Raw genomic sequence first — 10,569 nt, forward strand, 5'->3', positions numbered from 1 at the left:
TTCAGTGCTCACATTGTCTTGTTTAGATATTCTTACCTTTTAATTTATTTATATTTATTCATAAAACATACACTGAGAACTAAACACAGAATGCAGTACTAAATGAGTTAAAATGCTAACCTGCTTTATTCTTTTGTAGGACTTACAGTTTATGTTGAAGAAACTTAGTGAATATGCAGGAAAATTACATTTTATTCACAAAAAAGGCAAATAAAAAATTCAGACAGATTTAACAGTTTAATAAAAAGGAGATTCTCCTGTCTGAGTAGTAGGGAATTGGTAGGAGTAATGAATGAATTATCTGTCATGACAGCTACATTTAAGCTTATACTTGGAAGACCAATTCTCAGTCTTCTGTGTGATAGTGTAAAAATAGATAAAATGTTATGCAGGTGAAGTGATCTACAGGTATTTAGTAAACAACATTAAATGTTTCTCTGATTAATGAACGGCAATATTTGCCATTCAGCCAGGCATCAGGGTATCAGACTTTATTAACTAGCTAACTACTAATGTTTTCTATTCTTTTTGTTTGCTTATTGTTTTATTTACTTATTTGCAGGCAATGTCTTGTGCTGCTGCCAAAGCTGTCTTTGCCATCAAGACTTTTCTCCCTTTACTCTCAAGATCTGAGCATGTGCCTTCAAACTAGCTTAACAATAAAGTTTTTTCCTGTGATTCATGAACATGCAATTACATTTATTGAATATTTAACTTTAATAATTGACAAGATTGAAGATATTCTAAAAAGACACTAGTGCTCCTTTTTTAGACTGCCAGACTGAGGAAACAAATCCCAGGAAATTGTATTTTCTCTTTGAATTACCCAGTGGGTAGACATTTATCTCCCAAGAAGAAATATCACACATATCTGCAAACTTCTCCAACTACCTTTAAGAGGAGACTTGAAGGAGTCAGTGAGTGACCCAAGATGAAGAGGATCCAATCATAAGCAGGATTATTTAGTTAAGGAAATTAAACCTTGGGACAGAACCAAGAAGATAGGTAGCCACATTGAATGAGATTACCTGACGTTTCACCACTGCCTGCATGTCTAATTCACCTACAGATAGAGATGGCAGAATCTACATTTTTAGGCATGTCAAGAGTCAGATTCCTACTGTACCAACTACAGTGTCACAACAAGGTTAGAATAAGGGGGTTTGCCTCAGAACCTTGTGTATGGAAGTGGGAATTAGCTGAAATTAAGCTTCATTTGGAAAAATATGTATTTTTAAAGATATTACAAGAAATAACCAGGTAGTTTTGGATTTTTTTATATGTCCTTATACAATGGCAAATATCAAAACCATGTTTTATTTATCTTTAATATATATTCATTTTTCTAAAGTCTGAAAAAAGATAATGCAAGCACACAGCTCATAATACTGATTTTCTATTTTCTATCCTACAGTTGATAATACATTCTTAAAATATAAAATATATTTTGTGCAATTTCAATATATTGAAATATTTCATTTTCTCTTCAACATTATATTTGAAGCTTCCTAAAATAGTTACAATTCTCAATTATGACAGTTTTCCGGAGATGAGAACTTTTTTAATTTATTGTTCTAGTATTCTAAATCTTAGTAATGCCATATTCTAAAAGTATTGCCAATATTCTCATTATTCTTCATTTTTTACAAAAGGAGTATCATGTTCAAAATTCTTCAACATATTTCATAAGATATAAATGAGAGGAACTAAAAGGTGAATTTCATATATATAGGAGTATATATATATATTACATTGAACTTAAATAGAAACTTTGAAGACTTAATCTAGACTGGATGATGGTTTTTCTAATAGTCTGCATTTGATACTTGATGTTAATGAGAAATTTTAACTGAAGTGTACTTATCATATTTACACTATTTAGACCAAATATTTTAAATACGTAAAATCATATGGGATTTTCAACATTGTATATACTTGTTAATCCCCATTGATTACCTAAGAGTCACAATATACATGCTAATAAAATGAATTAGAAGACCTCTAACATTTCTACTACAGACATTTATCTCTTAGAAAAGGAAAATATATTAAGTATTTAATACTTTAAAGTAGGCAACACCAAAATTATGAATAAAAGTAAATTGTTATGCTATTTTATTTCATTTTATCATTACTTTGTTAGCATTTGAGTAATATTTATTTGAGCATACACTCTAAGAATTGGTGAATCCAGTAAGCATGATTTAAGACAAATAGACTCTCTTGATATACGATTTCAGCATATGTCCCTAGTCTCCAAAACAGGCCCTAGGTGCTTCTCAGTTTCAGGTTTAGACTTATGACCTGAAGCTAAAGGAATTTGGCTCCATAATCTGGAGGTGTGTTAAGTTAAGACGTATCAGCATTATTTTCATCATTTTATTTTTAGAATGAGGCTTCATGAGAATCAATAAAATTGTATTCAGCGAATTATAGAAGACTCTGATATATTAATATTATTCGAAATACCTGAAATGATTATTACTTCTTAGAGCAACAGCTACTGCTGTCCAAGAACAATTTACAAAATGGTATAATGCAAAACTAGTATTGACTTATTTTATTCATTAAACAAATAGGCTATGTTTTCTCTAGCAGTATTTTATAAACAAGATCCATTTGGTTTTTTTTTAAGTCATTATAGCATTTTTTGATGTCATATTGCTGTAGATGTCTTGTATTTGCCAGGGGTAATTGTCCCCTAGGAAGGTTAGGGCTGAATTGATAGCTAACCCTTTCTAATACTTTCTGAATTCTGTCTGACTGGTTCTGGCTCAATTCTCCTCTCCAAGCTGAATTATTCAAACTGTCTTCTCTGTGGCTTCTCACCAAATTGCTCTGCTCAGATAAACTTCCTCAAACTGAACTGCACCGCACTGACTGCCCGCACTGAGAACTGATCGTACTCAACCGAACCCAATGCCATTCAACTGAACTACTCCAAACTGCAGTGAACTAAATGCAACTGAATGGAACACACTGAACAAGTAAGGCAAAATATTTACAACAAAACTTATTTACTGACGGAACTGTGTCATAGGCTGATAAAATATCCCATTTATTAAAGTTATCTGGATGACAATCTGCTTAACATTAGGAAGCTATGACTATAGGATACTCTATTGATTGCAAATTAGCACAAATTCTAAATGAAATACCATGAATACAATTGTGAAAACATCCAATTTCAAAGGCAATAACTTTATTGTATGTAAAATACATGTAATTTTTGAAGTCAGTTATTTACAGCACGATTCTAAATATTTTAGAATATTTGCTTTCTTTTTTTTCCTTAATAGCAATGTGATCAAGTGAAAATGTAAAAAAAAAAAAAGGTGCACTTACACTGCTATTCATTCCCTAAAATGATTTATGGATGTAGGAGTGAGGAAATGTAAAAAAAATGATGTAACCTTGCTATTGAAGAAAAGCAAGGGTTGATATCAATACAAGCTGGTTTCAAACAAATGGTGGACTTGCCCTGAATTTCCAAGTCTCTGGTACCTTTCTAAAATCTAGTGACTCAGCTTTACCTACCATTCATAAACCTGTCAACACTTACTGAGTTTACAGGTACAGGTGTTACATGATTATTTTCTCCTTTTAAGGTGTTAGCTTATAGAAATGTCAAAATTTAAGTGACAGGCTTTCCTGGCCAATTTACAATTTACTCAAGGAGTTACAAGTAATATTTTAAAAGCTTTGTCTTATGGGGGGAGGGCGGCAATGGTGGGAGGGTTGGGAGGGGAACACCCATAAGGAAGGGGAGGGGGGAGGGGGATGTTTGCCCGGAAACCGGGAAAGGGAATAACACTCGAAATGTATATAAGAAATACTCAAGTTAATAAAAAAAAAAAAAAAAAAAAAAAGCTTTGTCTTTAGATTGATTTCCTTTATTCTGAATATCAGTGTAGCTCAACCATAAGCATTTATATTTAAATCTATTAGTTTCCATAATCTATTCATACTTGAGTCTGTGCAGTTTATCAGACATCTCAAAATAAAACAATGGGGATGACACAGTGACATGCAAGAACAGACTGCATCCGGTAACTGTTTTCTCACAGAAACTACCAAGCATCTAAGGAAAGAAGCATCCTTCCCAAGAGAAGCTACTTCATATTGCTGTGATAAAATATCCTGGGAAAGGCATCAAAAGAGAACTTACTTTGATTCACAGTTGAAGGATCCTTCTGTCATCATAGAGAAGTCAAAATAGCAAAAGTTTTAACAAGCTGGTCATACTAGCACTCAGAGCCAAGAAGCAAAGGACTGTGAATGATACAGTCCAGGTAGGTTTCTCCTGTGCATTCATTACTGGACAGTATGTTAGGGATGGCATCACCCAATGTGATGGGTGGGTCTTTTAAATGTGGTTAGTCTAATAAGAATAATTCCTCAGATCCATGATTGATATTAACCTAATGTATATAATGCATCATAGGCATTCCTACACTATAGAGCCAATAGCTTAATTGATCATAAGATGTTCATAAGGTTTCTCTCTGATGATATTATGCCCTGTGAAGTTTATAGTCAAAATTGACCATCAGACCCTATTTTGATCCTTCTATAGTTTGTACTATTTATTGAATGCATATGAATGAAACACTGAGTCCATGATGTTGGATGAGGAGATAAAGGATTTGATGTTTGCCCTATTGGGTTTCAGTCCTGCTCTTGGAGTCCCTTTTGGAGTAGAAGTGTAATCCTCTGCCTGTCTCAGTTATTCTGTTATTACTTTAATAAAACATCATGGCCAGGAAAACTTATAAAATAATTTATTTGATTTACAATTTCAGATAGTGTCCATCATACAAGAAATAAACAAAATGCATGCCAGGAATAATACCTGAGATCTCGTATTCTGATCTGTAAAGTGGAATACAGAGAGAGAAAGAGAGAGAGAGAGAGAGAGAGAGAGAGAGAGAGAGAGAGAGAGAGAGAGGACAGAGACAGAGACAGAGACAGAAAAAGACAGAGACAGAGACAGAGACAGAGAGACAGAGAGGTAATAGAGAGATTGGGGTGGTGTGCTTTGCAGGGAGCCTGCCTAGCCTGAGGGAATGGGACTGAAGTGGAACACAACATTGGACATAAGTCAGAAGACTGATGAGTTCTAGCCTTTTGACTGTCTAACTGTTCTATGCTAAAGCATTTAACTCTCTACTTGTTTGGTGTTAAAGAACTTAAACCTATCATTGTTCTGTGCCTTATAACTTTGATTGCTTTTGGCTGAAATTTAACTCTTTCTTCTTATTGCTCTTTGCTAAATCTTTTCTTTGCACAGTTCCTTTTTTATTAGATATATTTCATTACTTACATTTCAAAGGTTATTCCCCTTCCCAGTTTCACTTCCATAAGCCCCCATTCCCTCCCCTCCTTATCCCCCTCTTAACTATTACTATTCTGTTCTTCATTAAGCATTAGGGAAAGTTAACGCTTTATCATTCTAATTATTTAATTTTTCCACCCACCCCTACTTTATTTAAAGTGAAAACTTTATTTTCAAAAAAAGAAAGAACTCTGTTCAGTATTCAGTTGAAGACAGCCCAATGGTTGTGGACTGCCACCAATGCCGCATAGAGCAATGGCAACAGACACTGAATTTTGTTTCCGTCTATGGTTGTAGGTACACATGAACATTTTTAGGACAGGATTTTTTGAAACTCTGAGTTAGTTAAGCACACCAGGAAACTGATCTTTGACAGGACTTCATTGGTGTCTGTGAGTTCCTGCTCCCATAGAGGCCACTAAGGAATAAACCTTTCCTGTTGCCAATAATCAGTCTCTCATGTCTTCCAAACACTTCATTTACTGAAGAGACAGTGCTTAATCCCAAACCCAAAGCCCTTCTTTCTGTCCTCCAAAGGCATAAACAAATGACAAATCAGGAAAGCTTGATGAAAAGAGAACTCTCATTTTAATGTCTCTAGAGTGAATGAGACTTGGCCTTTCTCCTAAGATATCCCAGATCTTCACAAAATTGTCTGTGGACAGTCACAAGGCAGCCTTTGATCTAACTGCTCAGATCAAGACCAGACATTTCATAGTCGTGTGCATTAAGTGTAAAAATCAACTTCTCTGAACGTGTATCCAGATTATATACAAAACCATCATCTGTACTGGCCAAGATATGACATGGTGAGAAATGGTTCTCGGTCACTTATTTGATCTGGCCACTGAAGTGCCATAGGAGGTAATTTTGGATGTGTTCACTGCAGTCATCTGTATGTGCAGTAAACCTGGCTGCCGACTTCCCTACAGAAAGATCCCACACCTAAATGACAGGGGTCACGTTTCCCACAGCAATGTAAATTACAGGAGAAGCATCTGGCCTGGGATAAAAATTCAGTCATCTCATACTCAGAGGATGTGCAGACAGGTATGCAGACAGGAGTATGTTGTGGTGGACATAGAAGGACTCCTCTTCTTGTTTTTTTTTTTTTTGTTGTTGTTTTTTTTTGTTTTTTTATTAACTTGAGTATTTCTTATATACATTTCGAGTGTTATTCCCTTTCCCGGTATCCGGGCAAACATCCCCCTCTCCCCTCCCCTTCCTTATGGGTGTTCCCCTCCCAACCCTCCCCCCATGGCTGCCCTCCCCCCACCAGTCTAGTTCACTGAAGGTTCAGTCTTAGCAGGACCCAGGGCTTCCCATTCCGCTGGTGCTCTTACTAGGATATTCATTCCTACCTATGAGGTCAGAGTCCAGGGTCAGTCCATGTATAGTCTTTAGGTAGTGGCTTAGTCCCTGGAAGCTCTGGTTGCTTGGTATTGTTGTACATATGGGGTCTCGAGCCCCTTCAAGCTCTTCCAGTTCTTTCTCTGATTCCTTCAACGGGGGTTCTATTCTCAGTTCAGTGGTTTGCTGATGGCATTCACCTCTGTATTTGCTGTATTCTGGCTGTGTCTCTCAAGCGATCTACAGCCGGATCCTGTCGGTCTGCACTTCTTTGCTTCATCCATCTTGTCTAATTGGATGACTGTATATGTATGGGCCACATGTGGGGCAGACTCTGAATGGGTGTTACTTCAGTCTCTGTTTTAATCTTTGCCTCTCTCTTCCCTGCCAAGGGTATTCTTGTTCCCCTTTTAAAGAAGGCATGAAACATTCACATTTTGATCATCCCTCTTGAGTTTTATTTGTTCTAGGCATCTAGGGTAATTCAAGCATTTGGGCTAATAGCCACTTATCAATGAGTGCATACCATGTATGTCTTTCTGTGATTGGGTTAGCTCACTCAGAATGATATTTTCCAGTTCCAAACATTTGCCTACGAATTTCATAAAGTCGTTGTTTTTGATAGCTGAGTAATATTCCATTGTGTAGATGTACCACATTTTCTGTATCCATTCCTCTGTTGAAGGGCATCTGGGTTCTTTCCAGTTTCTGGCTATTATAAATAAGGCTGTGATGAACATAGTGGAGCACGTGTCTCTTTTATATGTTGGGGCATCTTTTGGGTATATGCCCAAGAGAGGTATAGCTGGATCCTCAGGCAGTTCAATGTCCAATTTTCTGAGGAACCTCCAGACTGACTTCCAGAATGGTTGTACCAGTATGCAATCCCACCAACAATGGAGGAGTGTTCCTCTTTCTCCGCATCCTCGCCAGCATCTGCTATCACCTGAGTTTTTTGATCTTAGCCATTCTCACTGGTATGAGGTGAAATCTCAGGGTTGTTTTGATTTGCATTTCCCTTATGACTAAAGATGTTGAACATTTCTTTAGGTGTTTCTCAGGCATTCGGCATTCCTCAGCTGTGAATTGTTTGTTTAGCTCTGAACCCCATTTTTTATAGGGTTATTTGTCTCCCTGCGGTCTAACTTCTTGAGTTCTTTGTATATTTTGGATATAAGGCCTCTATCTGTTGTAGGATTGGTAAAGATCTTTTGCCAATCTGTTGGTTGCCGTTTTGTCCTAACCACAGTGTCCTTTGCCTTACAGAAGCTTTGCAGTTTTATGAGATCCCATTTGTCGATTCTTGATCTTAGAGCGTAAGCCATTGGTGTTTTGTTCAGGAAATTTTTTCTAGTGCCCATGTGTTCCAGATGCTTCCCTAGTTTTCTTCTATTAGTTTGAGTGTGTCTGGTTTGATGTGGAGGTCCTTGATCCACTTGGACTTAAGCTTTGTACAGGGTGATAAGCATGGATCGATCTGCATTCTTCTACATGTTGACCTCCAGTTGAACCAGCACCATTTGCTGAAAATGCTATCTTTTTTCCATTGGATGGTTTTGGCTCCTTTGTCAAAAATCAAGTGACCATAGGTGTGTGGGTTCATTTCTGGGTCTTCAATTCTATTCCATTGGTCTATCTGTCTGTCTCTGTACCAATACCATGCAGTTTTTATCACTAATGCTCTGTAATACTGCTTGAGTTCAGAGATAGTGATTCCCCCTGAAGTCCTTTTCTTGTTGAGGATAGCTTTAGCTATCATGGGTTTTTTGTTATTCCAGATGAATTTGCAAATTGTTCTGTCTAACTCTTTGAAGAATTGGATTGGTATTTTGATGGGGATTGCATTGAATCTGTAGATTGCTTTTGGTAAAATGGCCATTTTTACTATATTAATCCTGCCAATCCATGAGCATGGGAGATCTTTCCATCTTGTGAGGTCTTCTTCAATTTCTTTCCTCAGTGTCTTGAAGTTCTTATTGTGCAGATCTTTTACTTGCTTGGTTAAAGTCATACCGAGGTACTTTATATTATTTGGGTCTATTATGAAGGGTGTCGTTTCCCTAATTTCTTTCTCGGCTTGTTTCTCTTTTGTATAGAGGAAGGCTACTGATTTATTTGAGTTAATTTTATACTCAGCCACTTTGCTGAAGTTGTTTATCAGCTTCAGTCGTTCTCTGGTGGAACTTTTGGGATCACTTAAATATACTATCATATCATCTGCAAATAGTGATTTTTTGACCTCTTCTTTTCCGATCTGTATCCCCTTGATCTCCTTTTGTTGTCTGATTGGTCTGGCTAGAACTTCAAGAACTATATTGAATAAGTAGGGAGAGAGTGGGCAGCCTTGTCTAGTCCCTGATTTTAGTGGGATTGCTTCAAGTTTCTCTCCATTTAGTTTAATGTTAGCAACTGGTTTGCTGTATATGGCTTTTACTATGTTTAAGTATGGGCCTTGAATTCCTATTCTTTCCAGGACTTTTATCATGAAGGGGTGTTGGATTTTGTCAAATGCTTTCTCAGCATCTAATGAAATGATCATGTGGTTCTGTTCTTTCAGTTTGTTTATATAATGGATCACGTTGATGGTTTTCCGTATATTAAACCATCCCTGCATGCCTGGGGTGAAGCCTACTTGATCATGGTGGATGATTGTTTTGATGTGCTCTGGAATTCGGTTTGCCAGAATTTTGTTGAGTATTTTTGCGAAGGACTCCTCTTCTTTTTTTTTTTTTTTTTTTTGGTTCTTTTTTTCGGAGCTGGGGACCGAACCCAAGGCCTTGCGCTTCCTAGGTAAGCGCTCTACCACTGAGCTAAATCCCCAGCCCCGAAGGACTCCTCTTCTTAATTGTAAACCTATACCTCTAAATTGCACTGCTCATGTTCGGCACAGCCACAAATGATGAGGTTGTCAGTCCACTTATTCAAAAAATCTTCATGCTCACACTGCTCCGTATCTTTCAGAGTGACATATTTATCCTGATCATTATGACAATAGACCATAAGACCCAACAGAGATTATGGAACGGTCTCAGGTTCTGGGTTGTCCTCTTCATCATAATTATGTAGGATGTCCTCATCAAGCTCACCATTATCTAGTGTAAGGTCATCTTGTGGATTCCAATCCTCCAAGGGCTCTCTAAGCTGTGCTTGGGTCCATCACTCTGCATGCCATCTTCTGAAGGACTGCCTGCCTCTGATTCCTCACTTCCATCTTCTTCTTGTAATTTTCCATTTTTTTCAGCAATGAGACGTTTCACTTCCTCTTAAACTCTATTTTGTCTGGCCTCTCTTTGGCCACCCAATCCATGCAGGTCACTTGATGGCTGCTGTTCATGATCTTTGCTTTGAACCCAGCACAAGCTGTTGACATGGTCTCTGGAAGAGACTATGAGCTCTGTGAAGTGGAACAGTGCACAGGTGCAGGCACCTGCTTGGCATCATTTTCAGGAACCAAGGGAAAGGGGCAGGGCAATTATTTTCTTTATAATTCGCTGTGCTTGATTAGCCCTGGAAAACTTATCACTTATTTACTTATAAACTTACAATATAACTTACTTTAAATAAAAATATGCTCTATAGCAGTAGAGAATTCCGTAGAGGGTTTACTGCTAATGCTCCTTTCTCTCTTGCCCACAAGCCTTTCCTCTCTCTGGCGAGCTGAGAGGGAAGCTTGGAGCAATTTACTTTAATTGATCCAGGAAAAAAGAATCAAGTTCACAAAACAAAACTTTTATATAAGCAAATATGCACAGAAACAAACACATACATACACATTCATATAAACATACTCATGCATACTGTTATACATTCTTGTCAACCTACATACTTATACACATCTATACTTGTATATACATATACATACATACATACATATGAACATACAC

The 10,569-nt window shown here is 37.1% G+C and overlaps 1 pseudogene; it reads right to left on the reverse strand.

The window, feature by feature from the left end:
* Positions 1-5,680: 5,680 nt before the first annotated feature.
* On the reverse strand, positions 5,681-10,019 carry Pwp1-ps1 (PWP1 homolog, endonuclein, pseudogene 1; annotated as a pseudogene).
* Positions 10,020-10,569: the final 550 nt, after the last annotated feature.

Source organism: Rattus norvegicus, chromosome 5 (genome assembly GCF_036323735.1).
Source record: "Rattus norvegicus strain BN/NHsdMcwi chromosome 5, GRCr8, whole genome shotgun sequence".
NCBI lineage: Eukaryota > Metazoa > Chordata > Mammalia > Rodentia > Muridae > Rattus > Rattus norvegicus.